Source organism: Elephas maximus, chromosome 4 (genome assembly GCF_024166365.1).
Source record: "Elephas maximus indicus isolate mEleMax1 chromosome 4, mEleMax1 primary haplotype, whole genome shotgun sequence".
Classification (NCBI taxonomy): Eukaryota; Metazoa; Chordata; class Mammalia; order Proboscidea; family Elephantidae; genus Elephas; species Elephas maximus.
The window spans coordinates 124299013-124316324 of NC_064822.1; the positions used below are offsets into that span (position 1 = coordinate 124299013).

Genomic DNA, 17312 nt, shown 5'->3' on the forward strand with positions numbered 1-17312 from the left:
ATTTTCCACTTCAGAATGTATCACAATCTGAAAATAGAAATGAGTCTTCAAACAAACTTACTGAAAAGAGAAACATAAATATTTCTTGATAGTATGTCAAGCTCTAAAGAATGAATTCTACAAGTATCCCAGAAAAACATACTATTTCCCAAAAGGAATGCAAATTAGGTGACTTAACATAACGTTAAATGTCAGAAGACAGTAGAGTAAAACCTGTAAGAAATAATTTGAGGAAGGATATGACTCCAAACTTCTCTGTACAACCGAGTTATTATTCACATTAAAAAAGTGACCGAAAAACATTCTTAAATATATAATAAATACACTTTACTGAATATTCATTAGTCATGGTAGATTGTGTGAAAAATTGGCCAAAATGACCCTCTTTCCTCTGTCCAAACCCTTAAGTAGTCCTCTCCCACACTAACTTTGGGCTTGGCCGTGTGACTTGTTTTGGCTGGTGGAACAATAGCAAACATGAAACAAGCAGAAACTTGAAAAGTGCTTTCGAACTGGGGCTTGCCATTTCTTACTGCTCTTGAAACCCTGGGACCAATGTATAAAGATGATCTAGCTAGCTTGCTGGCTGATGAGGGAGACCACATCAGCTGAGGAGCAACTGAGGCACCCTAGGTGAGTACCAGGCAACTGCTACATGCATGAACAAGTTCATCTTAAATTATCCAGTTACCAGCTGACTCCCAGGAGACCTCAAATGCAGGAGAGAGCACAACCAAGCCAGCCCTGAACAGAAGAATTGCCCAACTGACCTACAGAATCATAAGCTAAATAGAATGTTGTCCTAAGCAATTAAGCTTTGGGTTTGTTAATACAGCAAAAGCTGAATGGTACACTGGGTAAAGACCTGTGTCACCAAAAATGGAAGAAGAAATTAAAAAATAAAGGTAAGATGGAGTAAGCATATGCCATTCTGTCTTTTCTAATGAATGCAGCTATAAAACCTGGACAGAAGGCCTGGAGCAGCTGTTTGAGGACTCTGAAAAGTAAATAGTAGCAGGCAGATTGGGGAAGAAGACCAGAATTTAAAATAACACTGAATTGGCAGTACGTTCCCCATTTTTTCCTCTAGTATCTTTCAGCCTGTACTCAAAGCAGCTTGAAACCATCAAACGTAAGCATAGAGAATTCCAGGAGAAACTCTCTAGTTGTGGCTCAAAAAGAAAAGGAGAGTAAGGAAAATCCCTCATTTTTCTCTTTTTTTTTTTTTTTCTTCTTTCCATTTGCTCATGTCCCAGTCCCCAGAAAGCCCCATGATAGCAGCAGCAGCAACAGTGACAGCAGTGAGGTTGCCTGCAGAGAGGGCAACCTCCCTCCCCTATCAGAGGAGCTGTGGTCCCTAAAAGGTGGGGTGAATACCTATTGTTTTATTTTTTCTCTCTCTCTCTTGCTGCCATTTTGGCCCCAAATGCAGGCAGAGTCATGGGAAATGTGCAGGAGAATGGAGTAACTAAAGCTGCAGAGGACTAACAAGGGGAGGCCCAACAGCCAAAAAGTACCAAGGAGATTGCAGAGAGGGAGGAGAGTGGGAAAGCAACTGCAAAAAATTCCTTATGAACTTTTGGGCTTATCCCCAAGCTGCACATGCATGAATCTCATCCTAAATAATATACCTACCACAGACTTTGAGAGCTTAAATAAGGGAAGGGCCACTGCCCAGGTTCCAGACTAGCCACTGGATGGTACTTATGCAGGATAAATCCAAATAGCACTGCAAAGGTGTTGAAAACAAACTGGTATTGAAACCACAACCCACAGAAGATTGGTCAGAATTTGCCTCCTGAATCCAACCAACTTGATTACCTACTAAGATAAAAATATCAATGTTCTCCACAAGGCTTAAACAAGACCCAGTCTCATAGCATAATATGCAGAATATCCAGGATACAATCCAAATTCTCTCAGCATACAAGAAGCTGGGAAAATCTCAAGTCACATGGGTAAAGACGATCAACAGATTACCCATACTGAAATGAGACAGATACTTCAATGATCTAATCTAAACTTATAAAGCAATTATTATAAAAAATGCTCCCAAGAATCACTCTTGAAAACAAAGGAAAAGTAGAAAATCTCAGCAGAGGAATAAAAGATGCAAAGAAGAAAAATGAAAATTTTAGAACTAAAAAATACAATAACTCAAACTTACTGGATGGGCTAGTTAGTATAACAGAGATAATGGAGGAAAGAGCCAGTGAACTTGAAGATAGATTACTAGAAATTACTCAGTCTGAACAACAGAGAGAAAAAAGATTGAAAAACAAACAAAACAAACAGCACCTCAGGGACCTGTGGGGTAGTACTAAAAGATCATCAGAGGCCATGAAAAAATAATTGCAAGAAAATTTCCTAAATTTGGTGAATGACATAAACATACACATTTGGGGATCTCAGCAAAATCCAATCTGGATAAACTCGAGTCCAAATCCAGACACATTAAACTAAAGACAAAGAAAAAAATCTTGAAAAACAACCAAATAGCTGTGAGTTTCTCTACCCACTAGTATCCCCTTACCAATTGTGACAACCAAAAATGCCTTCAGACGTTGCCAAATGTCCCCTGCGGGGCAAAATCACCCTCCAGTAGAGAATTATCGATCTAAATTAATTGCATCCTCCTGGACAGATATGGTTTGGGTTTTGCTTTGTTTTGGTTTTTTACAGTGTTCTAATTTGCTTTGTTTTTAGAATCATAGGGTTTACAAGTCTAGAATAAATTAACAAGCATGTGGTAAGTCAAAAGACATCAAGTCCCTCACCTTCCAAAAAGAGGAGTAAAAAGATAGTGTTCAGTACCTGGTTTACTCAGGTTTAGTTATTTGTAAAAGACCAGCATTTAATGAAATTTGTTTCCAAAGAGCCACAAATGCTGAAACCTTACCATTCTCCTCCCCTAAGATAGTTGCTGCCTTAAGAAAATAACTGATGAGGAAAGAACATTCCTACCATATGCTGAGGTGTCTGCTGTTGAGATCAACAAATTTTAAAGCAACCTAAGAACAGTAGTCTGGTTGCAAGCCAAGGTTTCTTAGTAGTTCAAGTCCATGTTTAATTCTACATGGCAGGGTTCTGAATGGTTCCCAGCAGCTGCAAGGAATACCATGTTGGGGAGGTTGCACATATAGCAAATATTTGAAATAAGAAACACTTGTGACACCTCAGATTATAGCAACCCAAAAATATGCAGTTGCAGAATAGATACTGAATGTGGCTGTCAGATAGATTTCAGTACCTTTTAAATATCAATCAAAGGAGGAAAATATTTTCTTATTAGAGAAACAGTAAATAGAAACAAGCAATAATTTTATCACCTACATACTTTGGCAGACCAGCTCAGAAGCCTCTAAAAAATAAAAGCTTTTGACACTGGATATATGAGCTATTAGACTGAGAGAAGCCAGTAACATTCAATAATTGATAGTAAATAAATGTATGCACTATTTTTACTTTTTGAAATTTGAAAGTTTCAAGTCAACACATTGAACCATAATTGGCTAATGCACTAGCAGTGTGAATAAGCACGTCCATAAAAATTTCATTTCTTTGGCTCTAACGATGGAGATTGCAGGGGTCTACTAAAATAATTCTCTTTTGTTACTTGGCAGGGTCTAATAATTCCACTGAACAATCGCGACAAATCCATTATAACTTCTGCTTTCCTTCCTTTTTCATGTTTTTTGGGAAACTTCAGTTTAGTGAAATCAGCTTTTTATTTTCCTTGATTTTAAGTTTCATTTAAAAAATATTTTCAAAACAGAGTGGAAAGTCTGTTTTATTATTTATTCAATAAACCTTTACTGGTTGCCATTGTGTGATAGGCACAATGGTGGGTGTAAGAGATCACAAAGAAAGAGCCACCTGCTGGCATAGTGGTTAAGCATGCAACTGCTAACAGAGAGGTTGGCAGTTCAAACCCATCCAGCAGTTCCTCAGAAGAAAGACCTGGCAATGTGCTCCCATAAATTACAGACGAAAAACCCTATGGGGCAGTTCTACTGTGTCACTTGGGGTTGCTATGAGTCAGAAACAACTTGACCATAACCAACAATAGCAAGGTTACAAAAGTGAGTAAGACACAAATCCTTAATTAGTCGCCCAAAGGGGATTACATTCTGTTCTTATTGTTGTTAGGTGCTGTTGAGTCAGTTTCGACTCATAGCAACCCTGTGTACAACAGAACAAAACACTGCCTAATCCTGTACCATCCTCACAGTTGTTCTATGTCTGAACCCATTGTTGCAGCCACTGTGTCGATCCATCTCATTGAGGGTCTTCCCCCTTTTTGCTGACCCTCTACTTTACCAAGCATGATGTCCTTCTCCAGAGACTGGCCCCTCCTGATAACATGTCCAAAGCACATGAGGCAATGATCGCCATCCTTGCTTCCAGGGAGCACTCTGGCTGTACTTATTCAAAGACAGATTTGTTTGTTCTTCGGGCAGTCCATAGTATATTCAATATTCTTCATCAACACCATAATTCAAAGGCATCAGGTCTTCAGTCTTCTGTAATCATTGTCCAGCTTTCTCATGCGTATGAGGCTGTTGAAAACACCTTAGTGTGGGTCAGGCGCACATTACTACTCAAAGTGACATCTTTGTCTTTTACCCATTTGAAACCATCTTTGGCAGCATATCTGCCCAGTGCAACGTGCCTTTGCTTTCTTGACTACTGCTTCCATGAACATTGATCGTGGATCCAGGTAAAATGAAATGCATGACTTCAATATCTTCTCTGTTTATCATGTTTATCTACTAAGGGACATAAATGTAGAGATAAAAATTAAAATATAATTTATTTTTTTTCTTCAGACATAGGACCTAAGGACCTTTTCCAGTTTTAAAACGCGTACTATCCCTCGTTCTGTTCCAACGACTGCCTCTTTCTTGGTCTGTGTACAGGTTCTACATGAGTACATGAGTGTTCTGGCATTCCCGTTCTTCACATTGTTATCCATAATTTCCTATGATCCACACAGTTGAATGCCTTTGCACAGTCAATAAAAAACTGAGAAACATCTTTCTGGTATTTTCTGCTTTCAGCCAAGATCAATCTAATATTAGCAATGATATCCCTTGTTCCATGTCCTTTTCTGAATCTGGCTCAAACTTCTGGCAGCTCCTTGTCAATGTACTGCTGCAACCATTTTTGAATTATCTTCAGCAAAATTTTACTTGCTTGTGATTTTAATGATATCATTAGATAATTTCCACATTCCATTGGATCACCTTTCTTTCGAATGGGCACATATATATTGGACAGGTAGCTGTTTTTTAAATTTCTTGGCATAGACACATAAGCACTTTCGGCTTTGTTTTTTGCCAGTGCCTTCAGTGCAGCTTTAGCTTCTTCCTTCAACACCATTGCTTCTTGATCCTGAAATAGTTGAACATCAACCAATTCTTTCTGATACCGTGACTCTGTGTATTCCTTCCATCTTCTTTTGATGTTTCCTGCATTATTCAGGTTTTTGTCTGTAGAATCCTTCAATATTGCAACTCGAGGCTTAAAATATTTCTTCAGTTCTTTCAGCTTGAGAAATGCTGAGGGTGTCCTTCTTCCCTTTTGGTTTTCTGACTCCAGGCTTTTGCACATTTCAATAGTTTACTTCTGGAGCCACCCTTTGAAACCTTCTGTTCACTTTTTTATGCCATCATTTCTTCCTTTTGCTTTAGTGAACTGTATGCTCAAGAGCAACTTTTAGAGTCTCTTCCGACATCCATTTTGGTCTTTTCTTTCTTTCCTGTCTTTTTAATGACCTTTTTCTTTCTTCTTGCATGATGTCCCTGATGTCATCCCACAACTAGTCTGGTCTTCAGTCATTAGTGTTCAGTGCATCAATTAAATTCTTGAGATGGTCTCTAAACTCAGGTGGATTATATTCAAGGTCCTACTTTGGCTCTTGTGGTCTGGTTTTAGTTTTCTTCAGCTTCAACTTGAACTTGCATATGACCAACTGATGGTGAGTTCCTCAGTCTGCCCTGGCCTTATTCTGACTGATGATATTGAGCTTCTCCATCATCTCTTTCCACAGATATAGTCGATTTGATTCCTGTGTATTCCACCTGGGGAGGTCCATGTATATAGTTGTTGTTTATGTTGTTGAAAAAAAGCATTTTCAGTGAGTTGTTGGTCTTGAAAGATTCTGTCATGCAGTCTCTGGCACCATTTCTGTCACCAAGGCCATACTTTCCAACTACTGATTTTCCTTTGTTTCCAACTTTTGCATTCCAATCACCAGTAATTATCAAGGCATCTTGATTGTATGTTCGATCAATTTCAGACTGGAGAAATCGGTAAAAATTTTCAATTCCTTCAGTTTTTACTGGGTTTGGCGTTAGTGGTTAGTGCATAAATTTGAATAATATTTATATTAGCTGGTGTTCTTTGCAGACCTGTGGCTATTATCCTATCACTGACAGTGTTGTATTTCAGGATAGATCTTGAAATGTTCTTTTTGATGATGAATGTGATGCCATTCGTCTTCAATTTGGCATTCCTGGCATAGCAGACCATATGACTGTCTGACTCAGAATGGCCAATACCATTCTGTTTCAGCTGATGCCTAGGATATCAGTCATCAAATACAATTAAGTATTTCAAAAAATAAACCTTGAGAGGAGAACCTACAGACGGGGAAAAATTTTTTGGCTATTTTTATAATCTCTAAAATCTATAAAATACTTCAACATTTCAACAATGAAAAGACAAATAATCCAATTAAAAATGAGTAAAGAATGTGAACAGGCACTTCACCAGAGAAGACAGTCAGATAGCTAACAGACACATGAGGAAATGCTCGTGATCATTCGCCATCAGAGAAATGCAAATCAAAACAACAATGAGATACCATCTCATGTCAGCATGAAATTAATTCAGTGATTACAACAAATGAAGAATCTGAGTTACTAAAAATAAATTCCTATAACCCATTGCCGTTGAGTTGATCCCAACTCATAGTGACCCTATAGGACAGGGTGGAACTGCCCCATAGGGTTTCCAAGGAGTACCTGGTGGATTCGAACTGCCAGCCTTTTGGTTAGCAGCTGTAACTCTTAACCACTACACCACCAGGGTTTCTAGATTCCTGTAGAAAGCCAATAATTATTATCAAGAAAATAGTCGCCTAAAATTTACTCCAGTTTCTGTTCTTTTTAAATCGCAAAAGAGACCTTCAGTGTCACTTATTTTTTTGCTTTTACATATATGGAAGTTCACTATAGAATTTTACTCTAAATACTTAATATGTTAGAGTTTTGCTACCTATACAAGTTGATAGCCATTCTCAGAGTGAGAGAATCTTACAAACTCAAACTAACATTGATATAGAAAGTTTGTGCCCTTTATCAGCACTCCTATTTAACATTGTGTTGGTGGTCTTAGCTAGAGCAATAAGACAAGAAAAAGAAATACAGGGCATCCAAATTGGAAAGGAAGAAGTAAAACTATCCCTATTTGCAGATGATATGATCCTATACATAGAGAACCCCAAAGATTCCACAAGAAAACTACTGAAATTAATAGGAAGATTTAGCAGAGTAGCAGGATACAAGGTCAACATACAAAGGTATTACTATATACCAACAAAGAGAACTTCGAAAAGTAAATCAGGAAAACAATACTATTTATAAATACCCCTGAAAGGATAAAATACTTAGAAATCTACCCAGGAACATAAAAGACCTGTACAAAGAAAACTATAAAACACTTGCAAGAAACCTGCATAAATGGAAAAACATACCATGCCCATGGATAGGAAGACTCAACAGTGTGAAAATGTCAATTCTACCCAAAGTGATCTACAGATATAATGCAATCCTGATCCAAATACCAACAGCAGTCTTTAATGAGATGGAGAAACTAATCACCAACTTTATATGGAAAGGAAAGAGGTCCCAGATAAGGAAAGCTTTATTGAAGGAAAAGAACAAAGTAGGAGGCCTCACACTGCCTGATCTCAGAACGTACTATACAGCCACAGTAGTCAAAACAGCCTGGGACTGGTACAACAACAGACACATAGACCTGTGGAACAGAATTGAGAACCCAGATGGAAATCCATCCGCATGTGGTCAGCTGATCTTTTGATAAAGGTCCAAATGGGGGAAAACAGTCTTTTAAGTAAATGGTGCTGGAGAACTGTATATCCATCTGTAAATAAATGAAATAGGACTCATACCTCACACCATACACAAAAACTAACTGAAAATGAATGAAAGACCTAAATATAAAACCTAAAATGATAAAGATCATGGAAGAAAAAGTAGGGACAACACTAGGGACCCTAATACATGGCATAAATACAATACAAACCATAACTAACAATGCACAAACACCAGAAAATAAACTAGAAAACTGGGAGCTCCTAAAAATTAAACAATTATGCTCATCAAAAGACTTCACCAAAAGAATAAAAAGAGAACTTACAGACTGGAGAAAAAAATTGACTATGACATGTCTGACAAGGATCTAATCTCTAAAATCTATACAATACTTCAATACCTCAGTAATAAGAAGACCAATAATCTGATTAAAAAATGGGCAAAGGATATGAACAGACCCTTCAACCAAAGAAGACATTCAGGTGGCTAACAGACACATGAGGAAGTGCTTGTGATCATTGGCTCTTAAAGAAATGCAAATCAAATCTTACTCCAACATTAGGGGCACTAATCAAAAATACAGAAAATAACAAATGTTGGAGAGGTTGTGGGAAGATTGTAACTCTTATGCATTGCTAGTGGGAATGTAAAATGTTACAACCACTATAGAAAAAACATGGTACCTCCTTAAAAAGCTAGAAGTAGAAATACCATAAGATCCAGCAATCCCACTCCTAAGAATATATCCTACAGAAATAAGAGCTATCGCACGAATAAACATATGCACACCCATGTTCACTGCAACACTATTCACAATAACTTATATGCCCATGAACAGATGAGTGGATAAACAAATTATGGTAAATACACACAATGAAATACTACTAAATGGTAAAGACAGTGATGAATCTGTGAAACATCTCATACCATGGATGAATCTGGAAGGCATTATGCTGAGTGAAATAAGTTAATCACTAAAGGACAAATATTGTATGAGTGAGACTACTATTATAAAAACTTAAAAAAAGGCTTTACTAACAGAAAAAAAAATCTTTAGTGATTATGAAGGAGGGGAAGGGTAGGGAGGAGAAATCACTAATTAGATGGTAAACAAGTGTTAACTTTGGTAAAGGAAAAGACAACACACAATATAGGACAAGTCAGCACAGCTTGACCACGGCAATGTCCTAGAAGCTTCCTAGACACACCCAAACACCTTGAGATGAAATAAGGATATGATGCTGTGCTGATAAAAACATCACAGTGACAATAGAAAATAACATTTATGAAATGCTTAGTATGTGCCAGAAACTGTATTAAGCGTATAACATGGGCATCTCTTGTTATCTACACCATAGAGTAGATACTGTTACCTTCTACATTTTGCAGATGAGGATCAAAGACAAATAAGTCTGACCTTAGACCCATCTTAAAGGTTTCAATTCTTTTCCTCTTCATGTAGGCTGTCATTCCATGAGCAGTTGCTGACTAGCCACAGGTGTTTTCTAAATTTCTCCAGTTGTATGCAAGGAGCCAGGTTCTTAATGAAAAGGACACTTACTCCAGGGGAATTTCTTTTTCTATTCCTAGGAGCCCTGTGGTACAGTGGTTAAGTGCTCAGCTGCTAACCAAAAGATGGCATTTGGAACCCACCCAACTGCTTCAAGGGAGAAAAACCTGCAGTCTGCTCCCAAAATGTTACAGCCTAGAAAACCGTATGGGGAAGTCACATAGGGTTGATATGATTCGAAGTCAACTCAGTGGCACCTAACAACCATAAGGCTGCCTTTACTTAAATTTGTTGTTAGTTCTGTAGACCATTTAACCAGTTGTAGTTCTGACATGGTGCTATCAGGCTAAATATAGATCTTTAAAGGAAGTTTATGATTTACATTAACTCCTTGATCACTTCACCAAAAATTTTGGATTTGGTTCAGGGGTTATATCAAAATAGAGATTTTGCTTGGCTTAAATTATTTGCAAAAGCACAAATCAGACTGGATTGAAATTGTTTTCCTTACCTCTTTGTCTCACTCACTAAACTGTAAAGTCACTTTTCTCTATCTTTGGCACATAGAGGCTTTCAGTAAAAATTGACTGAAGAGCGAACGAATACATGAGTGAGTAAATAAATGAATGAACTTATATCAGTATCTCAAAGAATCTCTGCCTTTTGCTTGCTGATTCAGCGGATGACTTATAAATGAGCAAATCTCCTTATGGATTTATTTTTGTAAATAGTCCCTGGATTTCTCTTACCACAGTGCTATTCAGACTAAGGTCATGGGTTTCCTACATAATGTGGTCTAGTTCATTCACCACTGGCTATCCTCATAACCTCAGCCCGCTGTGCTGCAGATACGGGCATGGGCTTTCGGCCACAGTGTAACTTAGACCTCTGCATAGTCATGTTTGTCACAGGAGAGAAAGCCAAGTGGCCTTACTGATAAGTTACTAGATTCAGCTAAATGTTCTAAGGAAAATATATTATTATTATACTAAGAAAGTGTTAATAAAGCTGAGTTATTCCATTTCTGCAAAGTGTAAAACATTGAGTAAAGATTTGGAAATATATTTCTGATATAATGTGGTCTGAACTAGAGGTTTATAACTCATCCTGGTTTTAATTGGGTAGGTTTGTTTACATCAGCCACTGAGAGTTTATACCTGTCATTATTCATTTAGTGACACTGAAAAGGTATTTCCAATTTATCACCATTTTGAGTAGAGAAATAACCCTAGTATGAAAAATTGTGTTTCTTGAAGGGTTAAAGAAATGAAAGATGAAAATGAAGACAGTTGTCGCATCTACTTTATTCCCTGTAGGATTTTAAATCTCAGTCTTGCATTACTTTATCTGTCTGTTCGAATGTTCAAAATCTGGGAGGCTATAAGTGACATTGGTGTAGGTGACTTTGCATCTTTCAAATTGTCTGGTCCTGCGACCGTGACAACATCAGAACTTTTTCACCTGGGTGCAGAATGCCACATTTGCCTAGCAGTCACATTAGTAAATATTTTATGAGACACTGTGGATATTTCTCTTTAAGATTAAGTTCTGACTTGTTTCAAAATGAAGCTCTGGTTCCCCTATATCTGTGACTCTTTATGAATTTCCCACTTTTTCTAGTGGAGTGGAGTTTTGTCTAAAAGAATACTGGTAATTTTTTCCTCTAGTGAATAAAGTAGACAGTGAGACTAATTTCATGCCCTGATATTTAGTTGTGATTTTAATATGTATGAAACCATACCCCTTGACAGATAGAAGGAAAATGTATAAAAACTACACTGTAAATATTATCCAGAAGCTTGGTTCAGGCCATTAAGCTCAACCCAGCTTTTTCCACCAGACGTCTTGTAGGATGATGCTGCCTTTGTCTTCAGAGTTTATGTGAATTAAGGGAGTATTTTTTTTTTTTGTAAAAGCAGAATCCTGGGTAATGCAAGCAGTTAATGTGTTTGGCTGCCAACTCAGAGGCTGGCAGTTTGAATCTACCCAGAGGCGCTTCGGAAGAAAGGGCTGGCCATCTACTTCTGAAAAAATCAGCCTTTGAAAACCCTGCAGAGCACAGTCCTACTCTGACAGACATGGGGCCACCATAAGTCAGAGCTGACTTGACAGCAACTTTTTTTTTTAATTATTGTTATAAAGACAGATGAACACAAGCTTTGGAACTTAAAACACACACAGTGTAGAAGCATGGCCTGACCCTTTTAGCCAGAATTTACATCTAAAACTCACGAAGCGTAAAGCACTAAAATCATCTGAAACCCTCTCATTAAATATTTAATCTGGTTTTCTTCTTTCTCACTTACTCGTACTCTGACTCAGCATAAGGTCAGGCTTCCTTGACTGGTCATCACAATAGATTTACTTTAAAAATACCTCTGTGAAAGACAACTCATCAGACATGAAAGGGACTGGACAGTGGGTAGGAGAGAGATGCTGATGAAGAGTGAGCTAATTATATCAGGTGGACACTTGAGACTGTGTTGGCATCTCCTGTCTGGAGGGGGGATGGGAGGATAGAGAGAGTTGGAAGCTGGCAAAATTGTCACGAAAGGAGAGACTGGAAGGGCTGACTCATTAGGGGGAGAGCAAGTGGGAGTACAGAGTAAGATGTGTATAAACTTATATGTGACAGTCTGACTTGATTTGTAAACGTTCACTTGAAGCTCAATAAAAGTTAATTAAAAAAAAAAAATACCTCTGTGAGACACCAGAGGCCCTCTTAATTGTTCATTTAATCCAACCACATAGATCACTTGGTTGATTGCTCACATGCGATGTATTAATTATGTTCTTTGTTTTAACTTTTTGGGAGGCTCCTGGAAGCAGGCCTGCAGCCCTCCGGAAATAGGTATCCTGGCCAGGGCCCACCTAGTATAGCACTTTCTATAGTGTTCTTTATAGGATAGCTGTTTTGGCATGGCTGACTCCTCCATGAGATTGTAAACTCTGCAGGGCTGGAGCCAGGTCTTACTCAGCTCTGGATCCCATTCAGTCAACAAACATATATCCAGCACCTATGGCGTACCAGGTACCAAACTTAACCAGTTAATCAGTTGCCACCCATGGCAACCCATGTATTTCGGGAGTAGAGCTATGCTTCATAGCCTTTTCATGGCTATGAACTTTCAGACACAGATTACCGGGGCTTTCTTCCCAAGTGCCTCTGGGTGGCTTTGAACTACCAACATTTCTGTTAGTAGCCAAGCACTTAACCTTGAGTGACACCCAGGACTCAGGTACCAAACTAACCCGTTGCCATCGAGTCAATTCCGACTCATAGTGACCCTATAGAACAGAGAAGAACTGTCCCATAGGGTTTCTGAGGAGCGGCGGGTAGCTTTGTACTGCCAACCTTTTGGTTAGCAGCTGAGCTCTTAACCACTGCGTCACCAGGGCTCCCAGTTACCAAACTAGACCCTGAGAACACAAAGATGGTTAGGATGCAGCCTCTGCTGTCAGAAAAACTCTGTCAACAAGGAGAGAGAGAAACATGATAAGGGTAGTAATGGGGTAGCATCAGCATAACACTGTGCCAGTTTTTGTGTTAAGTGTTTAGTAAGAATCATCCAAATAAAACACTGTGACACAGAGACTGTTGACGTCTCTATTTGCCATTGAGAAAACTGAACCCATTACCCATTGCCATCGAGTTCATTCTGACTCATAGCAACCTGATAGGACAGAGTAGAACTGCCCCGGAAGATTTCCAAGGAACGGCTGGTAGATTCAAACTGCTGGCCTTTTGGTTAACAACTGAGCTCTTCAACCACTGTGCCTTGTCCATAGACTGTAGTAAGTAAAAGCAAAATTTGAACATAGGCAGTTTGATTTTGTGGAGTTTGAACTTTTAACCACAAAATTATACAGCCTAGGGTTTGTGATAAAGGAGTGTGTTACCAAATCACAGAGAAGGGAGGGCCTAATTTTCTTCTTTGCTGAGTGAGTCAGAGTAGGGGAGAAGGGTTCACAGAGGGAGCTAAGGATGTATAGGATTGTAACAGGCAAAGAAAAGGAAGGAGAGTCCAGGGATGGGAACAGCACAGAGATGTGAAAACAGGGCCCCCAAGTTAGCAGTTCATGACCAGTCCAGAGAACATGGTTTGAGATTTGTTGAGGGTGAAGTAGACTAGTTAGGTGGGGAAAGTTACAGGTAAGTTGAGAAATTTGAACTGTATACTGAAAAATATAGCAACCCTTTAAAGGATTTTAATTAGAAGGATATAATTACATCTTTATTTTAGAGGGAAAAATTGTAATGACAGTACAGAAAAATTGGGTCAGCCAAAATAGATAGCGTTGGTGACTTCTTCAAGGAGAAGAAGCGAGTCTTGGGTGAAGCCCGGATTTCTGGTTCAGGTGCTGCTGTTGTCCTGGAAGCAGCATAAATTCATTATAACCCTTTTAGAAGATTATCTTCCAGCATGTGTGAAGTGTCTTAAAAATGCAGACACTTAGTGATTTCATGTCTGGGAATTGGTATTGGGAAATAACACTAAATCAGAGATATGCCTTCAGCTCAGCGTTTGTGATAACATCGTTCAGAGTGTTTAAAATGCATTAGTGGAAATGAAGGAATAAGTATGTAAATAAATGATTGAATCATTGGTAACAAATAGTGGAAAAGTTGGAAACAACAGAGAGGAATGGTTAGTATACTATACTACATTCACTGGGTAGTGAGTATGAATTGATAATAAATGACTCTGAAAAATATATGGAAGATTTTATGGTAATTTAAAAAAACAAAAAGAAACTTGATGGAAATACATCAAATCATAGTGATGGCTTTGTCTTCTGTTTTCAAAAATGTGCTTAATTCATTTTATAATGGAAGAAGAGGAAACACTTTGGGAATATCAATTTTAGACTCATGTCTGAGTTATATGAAACATCAGAGTAATAAAAGATAGTAAACAATTGGAAATAGACTTGAAATTCCCCTCTTGAGTTACACACTGAAGACATTTATTAAATGTTAATTTTTTTTTTAAATTGAAGTCCTAACCATTTTCCTTCTCCTTGAGTCAAAATCTCAGAATGTTATCAAAATATGCTAGAAGTTTTACCATCATTTGAACTTAATATGTTGGTGTTTTGTGCCGTTGAGTCGATTCTGACTCGTGGCAATCCCGTGTGTTACGGAGTAGAACTGCTCCATAGGATTTTCTTGGCTGAAATTTTTAATCTGCCTTGGAAGAAGTACAGCCAGAATGCTCATTAGAAGCAAGGATGGCAAGACTTCATCTCACATACTTTGAACATGTTATCGAGAAGGATCAGTCCCTGGAGAAGAACATCATGCTTGGTAAAGTCAGAACCAACTCAACGGCACCTAACAACAACAAAGAGGGTCAAGGAAAAAGAGAAAAACCCTCAACGAGATGTATTGACACAGTGGCTTCAGCACTGGGCTCAAGCATAAAAATGATTGTGAGGATGGTGCAGGATCGGGCGGTTTTTGTTCTTTTGTACATAGGGTCTCTATGAGTTGGTGCCTCATAGAGGCGGCCTCTTTGCTTTACAACTGTATACTTGAAGCAATAATTTTAATCAGCAAATCTCAGATAACTTGGAATAGGCTTTATTTCAGACATTTCATAAAGTTATTTTTTTCTTTTACACAAAGAAAACATTGATTGCTTTCCCTAAAATCTATCATTTTTCTGACTTAGCAGTTCCTGTTCCAAGGTCTAGGGTCTATTCTCACTGTTTTCAGATTTTTAATGAAATAGAATCCAGAGGCATGTTTAGTCTATTGAATTTTGATGGGCCTTTGACAATTGAGGTATTTTCTAATAGGAGATTTTGGTTCATTAACCTAGTAGGCCAGTGTACCAACTGTGCCGCAGCAAGGGTGTTCGGATTTAAAGACCTCTTCTTTTGGGGTACAGAATAGTATTTAGAAAAAAGAGCTGATTCTGCCTACCTTATTATCTGAAACCTTGTAAAATATGAAACAAAGAATCTTCTTGCTTGTTCTAAGATATTTGGCCTAGGGTAGCTCGGAGGGCCTTTGTAAACTCAAACCTAAGTCTTTAATCTGACACTGAATATTCTTACACTGGGCTGATTGTACCTAGGGAATTTTTTGTTTGTTTTATTTTGTTCTAAAATCTTAGCTAAGAAGTATTTTCTTTTTGGACTTGCTACCTGAAACGTGCAGAGCTAAGCAAAGTTACTTGGTGGCCTTTGATCCCATTAGAGAGTTCAGAAGTGGTGGCCTGGATCCTTGAATGAAATCTGATATTAAAATAACACCAAACTAAAGTCATGTAATGTACCCGTTCAGAATAACCAGGACGTAGGGGAAATAAAATGAGTTTCAATTGGCTTCCTTTGCTCACTTGACTTTCCTCTCACTTTTGAGTAAATTTTAACCCACACCTCTGCTTATCAAAGACATGGCAAAACGTAAAATCCCTAATTCCAATTTAGAAATTTTAGAAGCTATCAAAACTTGATAAACAGCAGCACTGTCTTCAGCACTCCAAGAAAACCTAGTGACAAATGCTGCTAATGAATTTCGCCAAGTTCAGGTACTACTCCAATGTCATCTACGCACACTATTTTATCTTTCATGAATCTTGGCCTCATCACATTTGGCCGTTTTTGAGGCCTGACCCAATGACCTTGTGTTTGCAGGTGGACTCTGCTTCACCTGGGCCCTAGTATTTTCTTCAGTGTGGTCTGTGAACCTTTTCCTCCTGGCTTCTCAGCGATGGCAAGCAGGCAGCCTTCAGCAAATGTGGTGATTACCCCAGAGTTTCAGCTCGTTTATGGAGTCATTCCTCAAGGGTTTATTGGAAGCTTACTATGTGCTAAGCAGGGCCAAGACTAGGGTGAGAGTGAATGCCTCCTTAAATTCTGCACCATTAGTGCCTCCTTTGCCTCACCCTAATCCTGGCCCTATGTCCAAGCACCATGCAGGAGACTGGGGTTGCAGAGCTGATTATGATATCAGCAGTCCAGTGGGAGACACATAAATGAGACAGTGGGAGTTGTTTTTATTGTCTCAAATTGTAGATTAAGCCATGCTGCACGTTTTTTCTATTCTCTGTAGGTGACTACATAATAAACTCAAAACAGAAAAAAGAAAAGTCTGGAGGTATTTTATTTAAAATAGGTTACAGATTTTACATATATATATACACACACACACACGTTCATTCCTCTATCAAACTCTTAGAATTAGCCCAGGAAGAGTACTTTAAATGCTCTTATTTACCAGCTGGGTAGAAGAATAAAACTGTTTTGTTTTTGCCTTCATTAAATAATAACAAATACAGAGGAAAGGTGTATGGACCCTATGTGGACTTACCATCTCATTACTTACAAAGTGATTTCTTAAAATTATAATCAAATATTTATTTCGCAAAGGAATTAAGTTCCCTTTTGATCTCTAACTTAGCTTTTTGAGAATCAGACTGCAAAATTCCTTTGTGATGGTGCTTACTTAGGTGGTAGGTAGGATGCTCAAGTTAACCTTTAATGACTTTAGTTCTGCAACTCAACTTCTGAACAAGCACGATACTTCGCCCTGCTTTTTCTTGATAGAGTCTGGTTTGGATGCGGGGGAGGCTTTCAGGCTGTCCGCTTGTTTGCTTCTGTTCAGTAGTGGTGGCCATCAGCGCCCCAAACAAAAAACTCAGCATCGGTGCCCGTCGTTTAGTATTTAGAAA

The 17312-nt window shown here is 38.4% G+C and overlaps 1 protein-coding gene across 2 annotated transcripts in view; it reads left to right on the top strand.

Annotated features, from left to right (window-relative positions):
* Positions 1–17312, top strand: part of SRGAP1 (SLIT-ROBO Rho GTPase activating protein 1) — a 336426-nt gene that overhangs the window by 184554 nt on the left and 134560 nt on the right. The gene's annotated exons all lie outside the window — the stretch shown is intronic.